Source organism: Myotis daubentonii, chromosome 9, assembly GCF_963259705.1.
Source record: "Myotis daubentonii chromosome 9, mMyoDau2.1, whole genome shotgun sequence".
Lineage (NCBI taxonomy): Eukaryota > Metazoa > Chordata > Mammalia > Chiroptera > Vespertilionidae > Myotis > Myotis daubentonii.
The window spans coordinates 25,603,496-25,617,069 of NC_081848.1; positions in this window are offsets into that span (position 1 = coordinate 25,603,496).

Below are 13,574 nucleotides of genomic sequence, written 5' to 3' on the forward strand. Positions count from 1 at the left end.
CCTCTCCAAGCTTCTCACCACTTAATGAATAGAGTAATTTTTCCCACGAGGGCAATAAAGACTAATCAAGAGATTTAAGCAGGGTGATTACATAATTGAATTTACAGTTTAGAAAAATTAAACTCTGAGGAGTTAAAGCATGATGATCTCCCCCCACCCAACCTTCCCTAATCTCTTTAGCCACCATTTTCTCCCTCCCATTCGCTGCCCTCCAGGCAAATTGAGTGCAGGACCATGCTCAGCTGACTCCTCTGTCAGGTGCCCTTCCTGCTCCAGTGGGCCCTGGCAGGCTCACTGTCTTAAAGACCCACCACAATTTTCCTATGAAGTTATCCTTGCTTCCTCACACACCTGAAATAACCTCACTCAAAGCACTCATGACCCACTCAATAAATTGAAATACAGTTGAGCCTTGAACAGTGCCAGGGTAAGGGGCATCAACCCTTCCCCTCAACTCACAGTTGAAATCCCCATATTAATTTTAACTCCCCCAAAACTTAACTACTAATAGCTTACTATTAACCAGAAGTCTTATCGATAACATAAAAAGTCAATAAAAACAGATTCAGCATGGTATCTATATTATATACTACATTCTGACCATAACGGGAGCTTAGAGAAACGAAAACATTATGAAGAAAATCATGATGAAGAGAAAATACATAGATACTATGTATTGAAAAAAATCCAGGTATAAGTGGACTTGCCAAGTTCAAACCTACGTCATTGAAAGGTCAATTTTAGTTTATTTGTATTCTGTCTCCCCTACCAGAGTGTGAACCCCTCAAAGACAGGGGCTGTATCCCTCATATTTCCATCTACAGCTCCCACAGCATAGCCAAGCCGTGGTTACTCTCAGATGATAGTGGAATAAACTGGCTAAACAAATCGTGTCTTCTAGAAGATGACATGATAAGGAAAAGATACAGACACTTAGGGGTGAAGGTGGAAAATGACTACTGAAGAATGAGAAGTATGCCCTAGGACAGTGGTCAGCAAACTGCGGCTCACGAGCCGCATGAGGCGGCTCTTTGGCCCCTTGAGTGTGGCCATGAAGTTTCAATTGCACTGTACGTGCGCGCCCGCACATGGAATTCTGTGGAAGAGCCACACTCAAGGGGCCGCAGTTTGCCGACCACTGCCCTAGGAGGTGGGCCTCAGGGAAACCAGGAACCCTGAAAGTCCAGATGACTGGCATGAGTTAGGGCGAAGAGCGGGAGAAAATAGTGAGCATTTACTGTATGTGGGATTGATCTGTGCGAAGGACTTCCTAGGGAAGGCTAAGACCCTTGGCCTCAGAGAAAACTCCCAACAGCCACAGTCAGACTCAATGCAGCCCAAACAGATCTTTACAAAACTGGACAAGTCTCAGCAGACCCTGCTGTTTCTCCAGGAACCTGGGATGGCCTGCTCCCTAATTTGGGGTGCTCAGCATCTCCCTGCATTGAGCACTGCTTTTCTCAATAAATGCTGAATGAATGAGTGAATGAAAGAATGATTAGCTACCACTCTGCACTTCAGTCTTGGAGAGTCACCTGTACAAAGTCTGGCACTGTGAAGAATGTATTCTGTATTTTCTCCCCCATCTCACCTTTAAATTTCCAGTTTTCCCCCCATCACCACTCGAAAGGCCCAGCAATTTAATTAAACAACTAATACTGGGCCTCACCCACCCACCTTTCCTCCAAACATCCAATTAGCCCAGGCAGACGTCTGAGACGTTGGCCTCAAGGTAGGGAGTGGCAACTCCTAACAAGAGCTCTGGTTTCTGATTGTTTTTTGTTGTTGTTGTTAATCCTCATTTTTCCTATTGTCTTTTAGAGAGAGTGTAAAGGGCCATCTGCGTGTGTGTGTGTGTGTGTGTGTGTGTGTGTGTGTGTGTGTGTTTTCAGGAAAAAAAGTCTATTTAGATCTTCTGCCTATTTTTAAATTGGATTGCCTGGAGAAATTTTGCTATTACATTGTATATATAAAATATATATATATTTTAAATGGCTATTTTTAAAATATATTTTATTGATTTTTTTACAGAGAGGAAGGGAGAGAGATAGAGAGTTAGAAACATCGATGAGAGAGAAACATCGATCAGCTGCCTCCTGCACATCTCCTACTGGGGATGTACCCGCAACCAAGGTACATGCCCTTGACCGGAATCGAACCTGGGACCTTTCAGTCCGCAGGCCAACACTCTATCCACTGAGCCAAACCGGTTTCGGCTATATATTTTGACTATTAACTTTTTATCAGATATATGCCTTGCAAATATTTTCTCCCACTCAGTAGGTTACCTTTTCATTTTGTTAATGGTTTCTTTTGCTGAGCAGAAGCTATTCATTTGATGTAGTCCCAAGTGTTTATTATTGCTTTTGTTGCCCTTTGCTTTGGGTGTCAAACCTAAAAATCATCACTAAGACCAATGTCAAAAAGTTTACTTGCCTACGTTTTCTTCTAGGACTTTTGTGATTTTAAGTCTTACTTTCTAGCTTGAATCCATTTTGAGTTAATTTTAGTGTAAGATGGAGGTCCAGTGCAAACATTGTTGGCAAGTGGGGTAAGCTCCTCTCATTAGAAACTCCAAGACCATGTCTCTGCCGCCCTGCAAAGAGCTGCAAGAACTGACCAGCGTTTTGGGCTATAGCAGTGCAGACTGGCATGTGAGAGCTCTGGCATTTTACCTGAGAAGTAATGCCTGCGGGCCCAGAGCCCTTAGTCCTTAACATCATGTTGCAAATGGATCTAAGGCATGCTGGGCAGTCACAATTACTAGCTTCTTTGTTGACAAGTATTGGTGACTTCCCCGTTAGCTCTCCCCATGCCTGTCCCTGAGACCATTTGGTACAATGAAGCAAGTCTCAGACTGAATTCTTGCCCCCTGTGCCCCCCACATACTTCTATTACCATAAAATAGTCCTATGTCTATTGTAGGGTTTGATTAAGTCTCAGCAATTTTCCCTTTCAGTCTCTGACGAGCATCTCATGTGCAGGTAGAGGACAGCACCTGGCAGAAGGCTTAAGCTAGCCTTCCAGTGGCAGATAACCCTTTGGAAGTGACTCAACACAGGGTGGATCCCGCAGTGGCTGCCTCTCCAAAGGGTGGAGGCTGCTGGGCTCACCTGTTTATCCAGGAAGGTGCCTATACAATAGTTCTAGTCAACTCATATGTCAACGTACTCATTTCGCCAGGGAAAACCCTCTACTAATATTCATTGTGACAAACAACAACCCTCTGGTGCTGACTGGAGCTAGTTAAGGTTGAGGCTTGTCCAAGCTTGTGGGGGCTTCTGATTACTCAGTCAGATGCTAAATAACCACCTATAGAGTGTGTAGGCCCAATTGAGGGTCTTCAGGTGTTAAACAACCACCCCCACTGTGTATAAAACTATCCTACAGACCCCATGTGTCACATTCAGACTCCATATGAAGTCCTTGGGCCCACTCCTTCCTGAGAGATTACACAACCCCAACCCAGTCTCCCTTCCACTTTCTAGAAACCCCAACTGGCTTCCCTCCAGTCATGGGTCAGTGCTGGGGAAGCTTTCAGGCTGCCACTGAGCCACCCTCTGAGGTGAAAGCCTGCCGTACCCACAGCTACCTCTGGCAGCCCCTGGAGGCAGAGCTGGCCTGACTGTCTCAGACCCAAAAGGAAGCATTTGGCTCCCATTATTTCTCTGGGCACTCTCCTCTATCTGTCCTATTCCAGCGCCTAAAAAGCTTCCTGTCCGCCCTGGCCAGTGGGGCTCAGTGGTTAGAGCACCGGCCCCCACGAGGAAAGCAACCAATCAATGTGTCTCTCTCACATTTATGTTTCTCTCTCTTTCTCTTTCTCCCCCTCCCTCCCTTCCTCCTTTCCACTCTCTCTGAAAACCAATGGGAAAAAAATATCCTTGGGTGAGAATTACAGTAACAAAAAAAGCAGCTTCCTGTCCGGTGAGCTGTAAGGCCATCTCTGGCGGCCAATTCAGGAGTCTCTGTAGCTCCCAACCTCCTCCCTGGGTGGTCTGCGCCTGCGTGAAGGGAGCTGACACACATTGCTCACAGGGCCCAGCCCCTCAGCACTCCAGGCCGTGGCGGTGGCCCTTGATCCTGCAGACTCACTGTGGACACCTGCTTACCCCACCTGCCTGAGGCTAGGAAGGCGGGAGCCACTCACCTATCATGCAGGCATTCCTTCCCTCTTCTATCAGGTATTCTCGATGACAAGCGTGGTTGACCTGGTTGAACACTCAGTCCTGCCCACCCAGATATCCGTCTCTAAGGGAGACAGACAAGTGACTAGGAAATGATAACATGAATTGAGAAACGCTGTGATAGCCTAACTGCAGGAGGCTGTGGAAGAATGTAAAAGGGGCAACAGCAAAGCTTGAGGAATCAGAAAACGTCTTAGAAATGCTGACCTCTATGAAGAGCATGTTCAAAGGCCCAAAGGGGAGCCAGCCTAGGAGGGCGGCACGGCTGGCCTGCAGGTGGGGACGGTCAAGAACGGGCAGGTCATTGGAGGCCTTGGTGTCGAGCTAGGGAGTCTGGACGTGGTGGCAATGGACGTGAGGAGCCATAGCGTGTTCAGGTGAATACCTTTCCGCTCAATGAGCAGTGCAGGCTTTGAGCTGTCTCAGAAGCATCACTGGGGCCCTAATCCTATACTAATAAAAGAGAAAAATGGTAATTGGCGTACGATGATACCCTTTTCATTGGCTAATCAGGGCTATATGCAAATTAACTGCCAACTAAGATTGGCAGTTAACGGCCAACAAGATGGCGGTTAATTTGCATATAGGCACAATGCAGGGAGGCGAAAGGGAAAGCAGGAAGAAGCCCCCTGCCACTGACAGTGATCAGAAACCCAGGGGGGAGCTAAGAGCTGGGGGGCAGGGCAAAGGCGGCCCTGGGGCCGCCTTTGCCCTGCCCCCCAGCCATGATCGGAGAATCAGGCGCCTTTTCTGCCCTGGCCAGTGATAGCAGGAAGTAGGGGTGGAGCCAGCGATGGGAGCTGGGCACGGTAGAAGCTGGCAGTCCCAGGAGCTAGGGGCCCCTTGCCTGGGCCTAAAGCGAAGCCCACGATCGCGGGGCCGCTGCAGCTGTGGGTCCCCGCTGCCCGGGCCGGACGCCTCAGCCAGAGGCATCCTGCAGGGGCAGGGGCAGAGCCCACGCGATCGCGCCTCCCCCTCCCCCCCGGCTGCCACTGCAGGTCCCCGCCGCCCGGGCTGGACGCCTAGGCCAGAGGTGTCAGGCCTGGGCAAGGGGCCGATCCTGTGATTGGAGGGTGATGGGGGTCAACGCCTGAGGGTTCCCAGTATGTGAGAGGGGGCAGGCTGGGCTGAGGGACACTCTCCCCCCCAACACACCCAGTGCACGAATTTCGTGCACCGGGCCCCTAGTGTAAAATAAACACGATGACAGACCAAACCTGACACTTCCATTCGCTGCTATGTGGTCAGGGTACCCCCTCCCACTTCCATTAGACTGAGAGGGCCTAGTAAGGAGGGCATCCATGTCACTAGCCTGGAAATGAATGAGCAAACTCTACCAGACTGAGACAATCCCTTCCTGGGGTACAAGTGAAATTGAAATTCTGAAACGACTCTGCTGTCATTTGTCTGAATACAGTTGATTTTGTCTTGTTCCATTATACCAAGTCCCAGATACTAGAAACAGAAATCCAAGATGCCACTGCCTGTTCATATAAACAATTAGTTTTTTGGCCTTGGATGGAGACACACCAGCTCATGTTTACGGAGCTGTTTGCATTTGCTGATGACAACATAATACAACTGAGAAAAGTCACCCTATGGGAAAATCTGCTTTCCTTCTGTTCCGGAAAGCAAACTCACAGGACATCAGACAAAGCAAGCATGTCCGGCCTACGAATATAGCACAGCAGACTAATACCCTCAAAGAAAAATCTGCCTCCCCCTCATCCTGTTTACTTACAGGCCCACTGGAGGTTGGAAATATCCAGAGAAGAACTTTATACCTTACTCACTTCCGTTCCCATTCCCCATAATTAGGCAAGTCCTAATGACTCCCTGTATTGTCTCTGCCACATTAGCTTTGTGAGATGAGGGTGTGTGAGACAATGGTGCATAACTCAAATACAGGGCCAATCTAAACGAGAAACTGGCAGAGGGCTCATGGGACAATTGCATTATTCGTGAAAAGACATCAGAACAATTGGAGGATAACATTAGATTTTAAATCACAGTGGCAATTACAAGACAATTATCCAAAATGGTGTAATTGCTACGGCTTCAGTGTGCGTGGCAGAACCTACGCAGTGTTCGTGCCACTTTCTCTTCACGCCACGAGGAAAACAGGTCTGCGCATAGTCAGAGGAAATTCTCCAGAAGAAAATACTTGTATTCTCTCCCCCTTGCCCCAGACAGCTAGTAACCAGAGCCCAAGTGAGAAATGGAGCCTGAGGTCATGCCTAAGTCCTTCAGGACAGCACCCCCCCTTGCCTTGATTACTCCAAAACGTGCTGCTCTCAGTTATTCCACCCTGCCCCTGTGTGAATTACAATCCAAGCAGAGAACCTGAATCCCACTTTTTCTAGATGATATCTCTTAGCCACGGATACCCCATATGGGGCAATGGGGAGTCACTTACTTTGGAGGTAGCAAACTTGGTTTTATTAACTGTTGTAATACTGATATCATAATGTTGTGTCTGCTATTATAAAGGCAGCTACAATGTACTGAGTGAATATGACATGCAAAATACCTCTCATAACTTATTTAATGTCCTGTGAGTCTTGATTTTTATGCATTCATTTATTCAACAAATATTTATCCAATATCTTCTTTGTATCAGAATCTGTTCCAAGAGCTTGTGTTGTATTAGTAACAAAACAAGACTGAGCCCCGTCTTCTTGGAGCTCACCTCATGGGAGTCATTTTGCATAACCCTCATGGGTACAATGGACTATCTATAACACTGGCAGAGCCAAATGCAAATTGGTATCAAAATATTCTCCACTTCTTTCCTAATCTCTCTCCTTTCCTTTTTTACTGTCTTTGCTTTAGAACTCTGATTATTTTCAGAGAAATTCAACAAACACTACTTAAGCACCTACTAATTTGACAATAACTAGCAGTATTTAAAAGTGGGCATACCCTTTGATTGAACAATTTCAGTATTAGGTTTTTATCATACAATGTACTTGCACAGGATTGCTGAGATGTGTTCAATGATATACATTGCAGTGTTGTATATGAGAGACCCAGACTGGAAACAATGAAAAATGTCCATCAAAAAGGGGACTATTAAATAAATGAGGGTGGATCCACACATCAGAATATTATGCAGCTGCTAAGAGAATATGCTGACTAAGGGGAATGTCCAGAGACTCCCATGAAATGAAACAGGCAAGTTCCAGAATAGTGTGTACAGTTGAATCCCATATTTGTAAATTTCACATATATATAGAAGAAAGACTGGAAGGATATGCATCAAAATATTATCTTGGGGAGCCTCTGGGAAGTAAGTTGGGGATAAGGAAGACCTTCATTTTCTTCTTTACTTATCTTCTGATTTAAAATGTGTACAGATTGCTTTTGTAGTTAAAAATGTATGAAGAACATGGATCATCTCCCTAGCCCTGGGCACTGAACATTCGGAGATGACTAAGAAGGCATGACTTTCTGCCCTGGAGGAGCGTGATGGTTAGCATTAGGAGTCAACTCGGTTGGGCTATAGTGTCTGGGTATTTGATCAAATATTATTTGATCAAAAATTATTTTGTGAAGATGTTTTTGTTTTTTTGGTGTGGTCAACATTTATATTAGTGGACTGTGAATAAAACTGATTATCTACATACATAAAAAGCTAATAGGCAAAGTGTCCCCTTGGGAGTTTGACCAGGAGACTGGGAGTTTGATCGCTGACTATGATGTGTGCTGACCACCAGGGGGCAGCATGGAATGAAGGAAGGCCCTGGATCGGCCCAGATCGCTGGCCAGGCCTAGGGACCCTACCCATTCACAAATTTCATGCACCAGGCCTCTAGTCCTCTATAATATGGATGAGTCTCATCTAGTCAGTTGAAGGCCTTTAATAGAAAAATGACTGGCCTTCCCAGAGCAAGAGGGAATTCTGTCAGCAGACTATCTTTTAGATTTGAAGACAAATCATCAAAACGTAAGTACGATGGCTTTGTAAAAGCAAGAAAAATCTTATTTACACAGAGTGAATAAATAGAATCTATAATAATAAAAACATAATATGCTAATTAGACCAGATGCCAAACAGTGGAACAACTGTCCGGACCACCTTCCAAACGACCTTCCAGATAAAGCCAGGGCTGCAAGGGCCGAGGCAGCAGGGGCTGCGAGGGCCAAGCCCCTTGCATGAATTTCATGCATTGGGCCTCTAGTACAAAATAATGTCAATACTGTGATTACAACTGTGAACAATTATACAAATGAATGAAAGACTGTGAAGTAACAATAGAAAAGAAAGATAAATTGTTAGGGTGATAGAAGTGTGTTGAGTTCTCCTTGCCACCAATAAAAGTTTATTTAGTTCTGAGGGGCATGTGCAGCTGGCCTGGGTACCAGGTCACATTCTCTTGGGGCAGGGCCTCCTTTAGAATTTAGGGGTTAATTGTGGGGTACTTATGGATTGCTTTTCTCTGGCTCTTCTTTTAGTGGGGCCAAGAGCAATAGACTTCTGAAACATAACAGAGAATAAAGAAGCTTAGAGGGGGTTTGCTTTTTTAAACAGAAAAGGAAAAAAAAGAAAAGAAAAAGCTTATTTAGCACTGCAGTTGTTGCTTGTCAATGAACATGTGTCAGTCAAAATGGAAAACTGGATGAGAAGCACAGGACTGTCTATTTCTATTGGGCTCGTTCCTTTTCTCTAGGCCGACTTGAACTAGAAACTAGAATCTTAGCATGTGCCAAGCACTTATTGTATTTGTGACTATCAGCGGGATCTCATTTAACCACTTACCCGGGTTCTGTAAGGTAGATGTGGTTTGTTAACCAGTTCTTGAAATCTGGGAGTCAGCAGGGCTGGTTCCTTGTGGAGTCTCTGAGGGAGAATCTGTTCCCTGCTTCTCTCCTACTTTCTACTGGTTGATGACAGCCCTTGGTGTTCCTTGGCTTGTGGGCAAGTCACTTCAATCTGTCTCCATCTTCACATGGCATTCCCCCTTGTGTATGTATCTGTGTCTCTTTTCCTCTTCTTATAAGGACAATAGTCATATTGGATTAGGGGTCACTCCGATCCAGTGTGAACTCATTTTAACTTGCTTACAACAGCAATGACCCCATTTCCAAATAAGGTCACTTTCACAGGCATTGGGGGTGGGGCTAATATTTCAACATACCTTTTTTTTTAAAAAAAAAATCCTCACCTGAGGATATTTTTCCATTGATTTTTAGAGATTTTTAGAGAGAGTGGGAGGGAGGGGGAGAGTCAGAGAGAAACATCAATGTGAGAGAGACACATCGATTGGTTGCCTTTCACACATGCCCTGACCAGGGCCAGGGATTGAGCCTGCAACCCAGGTATGTACCCTTGACCAGAATCAAATCTGGGACCCTTCAGTCCATTGGTCATGCTCTATCCACTGAGCCAAACCAGCCAGGGCCAACATACCTTTTCAGGGACCACAATTCAACCCACTGCAGAGGGAGTCAAGCCCAGGCCTCTCTGTCTCCAAATCTATGCTGTTGGGTGGGGCCCTGAGAGATCTCCAATGCACAATTAAAGTAGGGATTTTATAGGTACAAAGTGAGGCAACAGAGACTATAAAATCATTCTCACAGTCTTGAAAATGCAGGCTAGATAACTGATGCCTTAATTAAAGCATTACAAGTGCACCTGAAAATATTTAAATAATCACTGTTGAAATAATGTGAAAAGTGGGTAATTCAAGCACAGTAGATTGCAGCACATTTTCTGTGAATGCTGGGTTCATCAAAAGTGAATTTAGTTCTTAAATTTTTAACTCTATGAGTACTAATTGGAGACTAAAAATTGACAGCCTCTTCCTGTCAAGGAAAGTGAGTGTAATTTCTTGGTAACTCGAGTTCGCCTCCATTATATATATAGGAATAACTTATTCATTTCCCTCACCCCAGCACAAAACATCAGATAATGAAATAGATCTACACACACACACACACACACACAAAGGGAGCAACTTAGTGTTAAGGAAGACATGAGATTCCATTGCAATTTGTACATTTTTCTCTCAAGTATTTTTCAACTCTGATGATCATTTCCATGATTTAAATTGAATTATTTGATCCCGATTTTTACTGGAAAGCCAAAATCAAAAGAAATAATTTAATTTGCTGACTGCAGTGTGTGAACCTTGCTCTTCACATTATCCAAATTTAAAATCTATGCCAGAAGATGGGAGACTTACATTTTCTCATTGTTAAAATGATTGGAATAATTCAGTGGCATGCCTCCAGGTTATGGTTTTTCTAATTACCTTGTATCCTGAGTTCTTAATTAATTATATTGAGACGTGAAGAAGTCCCTTTGTGCTCAGAGCTCATCCTAAGCCTTTTTCTGAGCTGGGTGAGTTATATTTACACAGTGCATCTCATCACTGCATTTCAGTTTTGTCCCTGAAGCTGCTGCCCTTTTGGTCATTTTAATCTCATTCCTCTCAGAATCCATTTCCTACCATTTGGAACAAGCATCCGGCCGGGTAGCCTTCCCACACACCAAGATCGGGTCACCTTTCACCTAATTCCTCAGTGACCGAGTTAAATGCCGTTTCTTTCTGGGTCACAGCAATGATGCAGCATTAAAGGCTCTGCCACGGGAAGCAGCTTCTGAAATTGATCAGGGGCTCAGCTTCATTAGAGAATGACTGGATGAGGGAAACGATGAGCCTCCATACGATATTCAACGGCATCAAAGCCCCGAACCTCCTATCTGTGCAAAACACGTTTATTTAAATGAGACGCTGGATAAGGCCCAAAGGGCTTTCTCAGCCAGCATGACTCCAGAGAACACCTGAGTTTTAATTCAAAGAATTTTTCTTAATACTTTGAATCATTATGACTGATGGGACCCCTGGAAATGATGAAAAGAAAGAGGGCGGGGAGAAAGCTCCTTTACACAGTGGGACTTGGAGGAAAATGAGGGAAAACGACACGTGGCTACCATTTGAGTGCCTATTTGTCAGGCACTGTACTGAGTTCTGTGCAGGCATAGCATCATTGGATCTGACCTATTTTGTAGACGAAGCAACCAAAGAACATAGTGTCTGAGTAACTCACCCAAGTCCACATGGCTGGTATGTATCGGAGTCCCCGTCAAAAACCCAGCGTGCTTCCCAGGTATTCACGGGCATACGAATCACCTGGGGGACTTGTTAACATGCTGATTCAGACTCGGTGGGTCTGGGATTCTGTGTTTCTAACAAGCTCCTGGTGAGGTCAGTGCTGCTGGTCTGTGGACCACAATTTGAGGAGCAAATTACAGTCTCTAAACAGTGGTTCTCAACCTTGGCTGCACATTAGAATCACCTGGGAATCTTTTTAAAATCCTGATTTCTGGGCCCCATCCTCTGGAAATTCTGTTTCTTTGTTATGGGGTGGGGCCACAACATTAGTAACAAAGAAACAGAATTTCTGGAGGATGAGGCCCAGAAATCAGGATTTTAAAAAGATCCCCAGGTGATCCTAATGTGCAGCCAAGGTTGAGAACCACTGCTCTAAAGTAATACACTATGGTTCCTCTTAATGTTCCCTTTTCCTTTTCGACTGACAAAAGCTCACATGGAAAGACACGTTTTAAGGAGTCCTTGTGTTTTTTTTTTTTTTAAATTGCAGAAATGAACATTCTCAAGGTTAAAGTTTGTGAAATAACAAACATTCAGACGCACCCGATGTTATAAGAACCTCAGCATTCAAGCTCTGTGGAATGTGCTCAGGTTTTTCTTGGCAAAATCTGTCTTGCCTGGACCCTCCTGTCTAAATGTGTGTCTCGAGAGCCAGGCATTGAATGTGTCAGAGAGAATCCGTTCTTGGTGGTTCGGCCAGCGGCCATCAGCCCTCCTCGGTGAGCCCTGCCCTGGACAGGCAGAGAGTATCACAGGTGACAGTGTTTGTAGAAGTGGAGACTTAATGGGTCAGTTCTCAGGGTGAAGGTAAGCTGCCAGAGCAGTCCCCAACCGAAGGTCTCTGAGAATCTGTGGAGTGTGGCTTCTGGAACATGGGCCAGTTCCATGCACTTGGTGGAGTGAGCTATGCAGTTGCTACATACTATGTGGAAATGTTGGCAGGGTTAGTCTTGGATGAAGCCATTTTGAAGGCAATTAAAAGGGGAGAAATGCTCTGACTTAAAAATGGACATACTTTTTGACCTAAAAATTCTGCTTCCAGAAATCTATTCTTCAGAAACCCTAGCATATGTGCCCACCTGTTCCTGAGAGCATTATCTGTAATGTCCAAAATTAAAAACAGTCCATCAATAAGGGCACAGTTAAATAAATTATGGAATGGCCATAATGCAGCCATTAAGAAGATCGTAGCACTGACCTGCGAAGGTGTCTAAGCTAGATTGCTAAGGGGACACAGAGAGTTTCAGGACGATATGTAAAATAGGCTCTGATTATGTAACTCCCTCCCATCTACATATGTGTCTATGCACATACACGGAGAGTCTTCATTATCTGAGCATTTTGAAGGCACCCTGCAGGGGTTGTTTATGTCCTTCTTTTGCCTGTCTTCACTTTCTCATGTTTGTAATAACCTTGTGCTGCTTTGGAAAGAAAAAAAGAAAGGAAAAGAAAGAAAAGGAAGAATGAAAGAAAGGAAGAAAGAAAGAAAGGAAGAAAGAAAGAAAGAAAGAAAGAGAAAAGGAGGAAGGAAAGAAGGAAGGAAGGAAAGAAAGAGGGAGGGGAGAAATAGCACCAGAAAAATTAAGGGAACACTTTTTAAAAATATTTTTGAATTTTCTACTTTTTAAAAAATTCCCACCTGAGGATATTTATTCCATTGATTTTTTTTTATAGAGAGAATAAGTGGAAAGAGGGGAGGGAGGAGGAGGAGAAGGAGGAGGAGGAGGAGAGAGAGAGAGAGAGAGAGAGATCCAACCTGCAACCCAGGTACATGCCCTAGACTGGGAATCGAATCTGGGACCCTTGGGTATGCACCAACCACTGAACAACACTGGCCAGGGCTTGAATTTTCTACCTTTAACCTACTTGTTCCTGCTCTGCTTGTTAGGCTGTCTTAATTTTTGTGCCAGTTGTTTCAAGTTATCATTTATTGTTAGATATTTAGGTTGTTCCAAATCTTCTTTATTAAAAACAGAACAGAGCAAGCATAATTGGCTGGAAATTAAATAGAATTTAAAAGCAAAGAAATGGAGACAAAAATGTAAGAATTTTGAGAAATGGGCCAAAATGCTTCAAGACAAATATCTAGGTTAGAAACTGCCTTGTTATGCTCCCAAGCTAGCAATTATTCAGAACTAGTTACTGAAAATGATACTTTTTGCTCAAATCAGTATTGAATAGCAACATTTGATTGACCAGCTTGTATTCACCCAGGATGTTTTGGCAGAATTGTGTTGGTTGGCTCCTCTGCTCCTGCGCAGGCCGCATG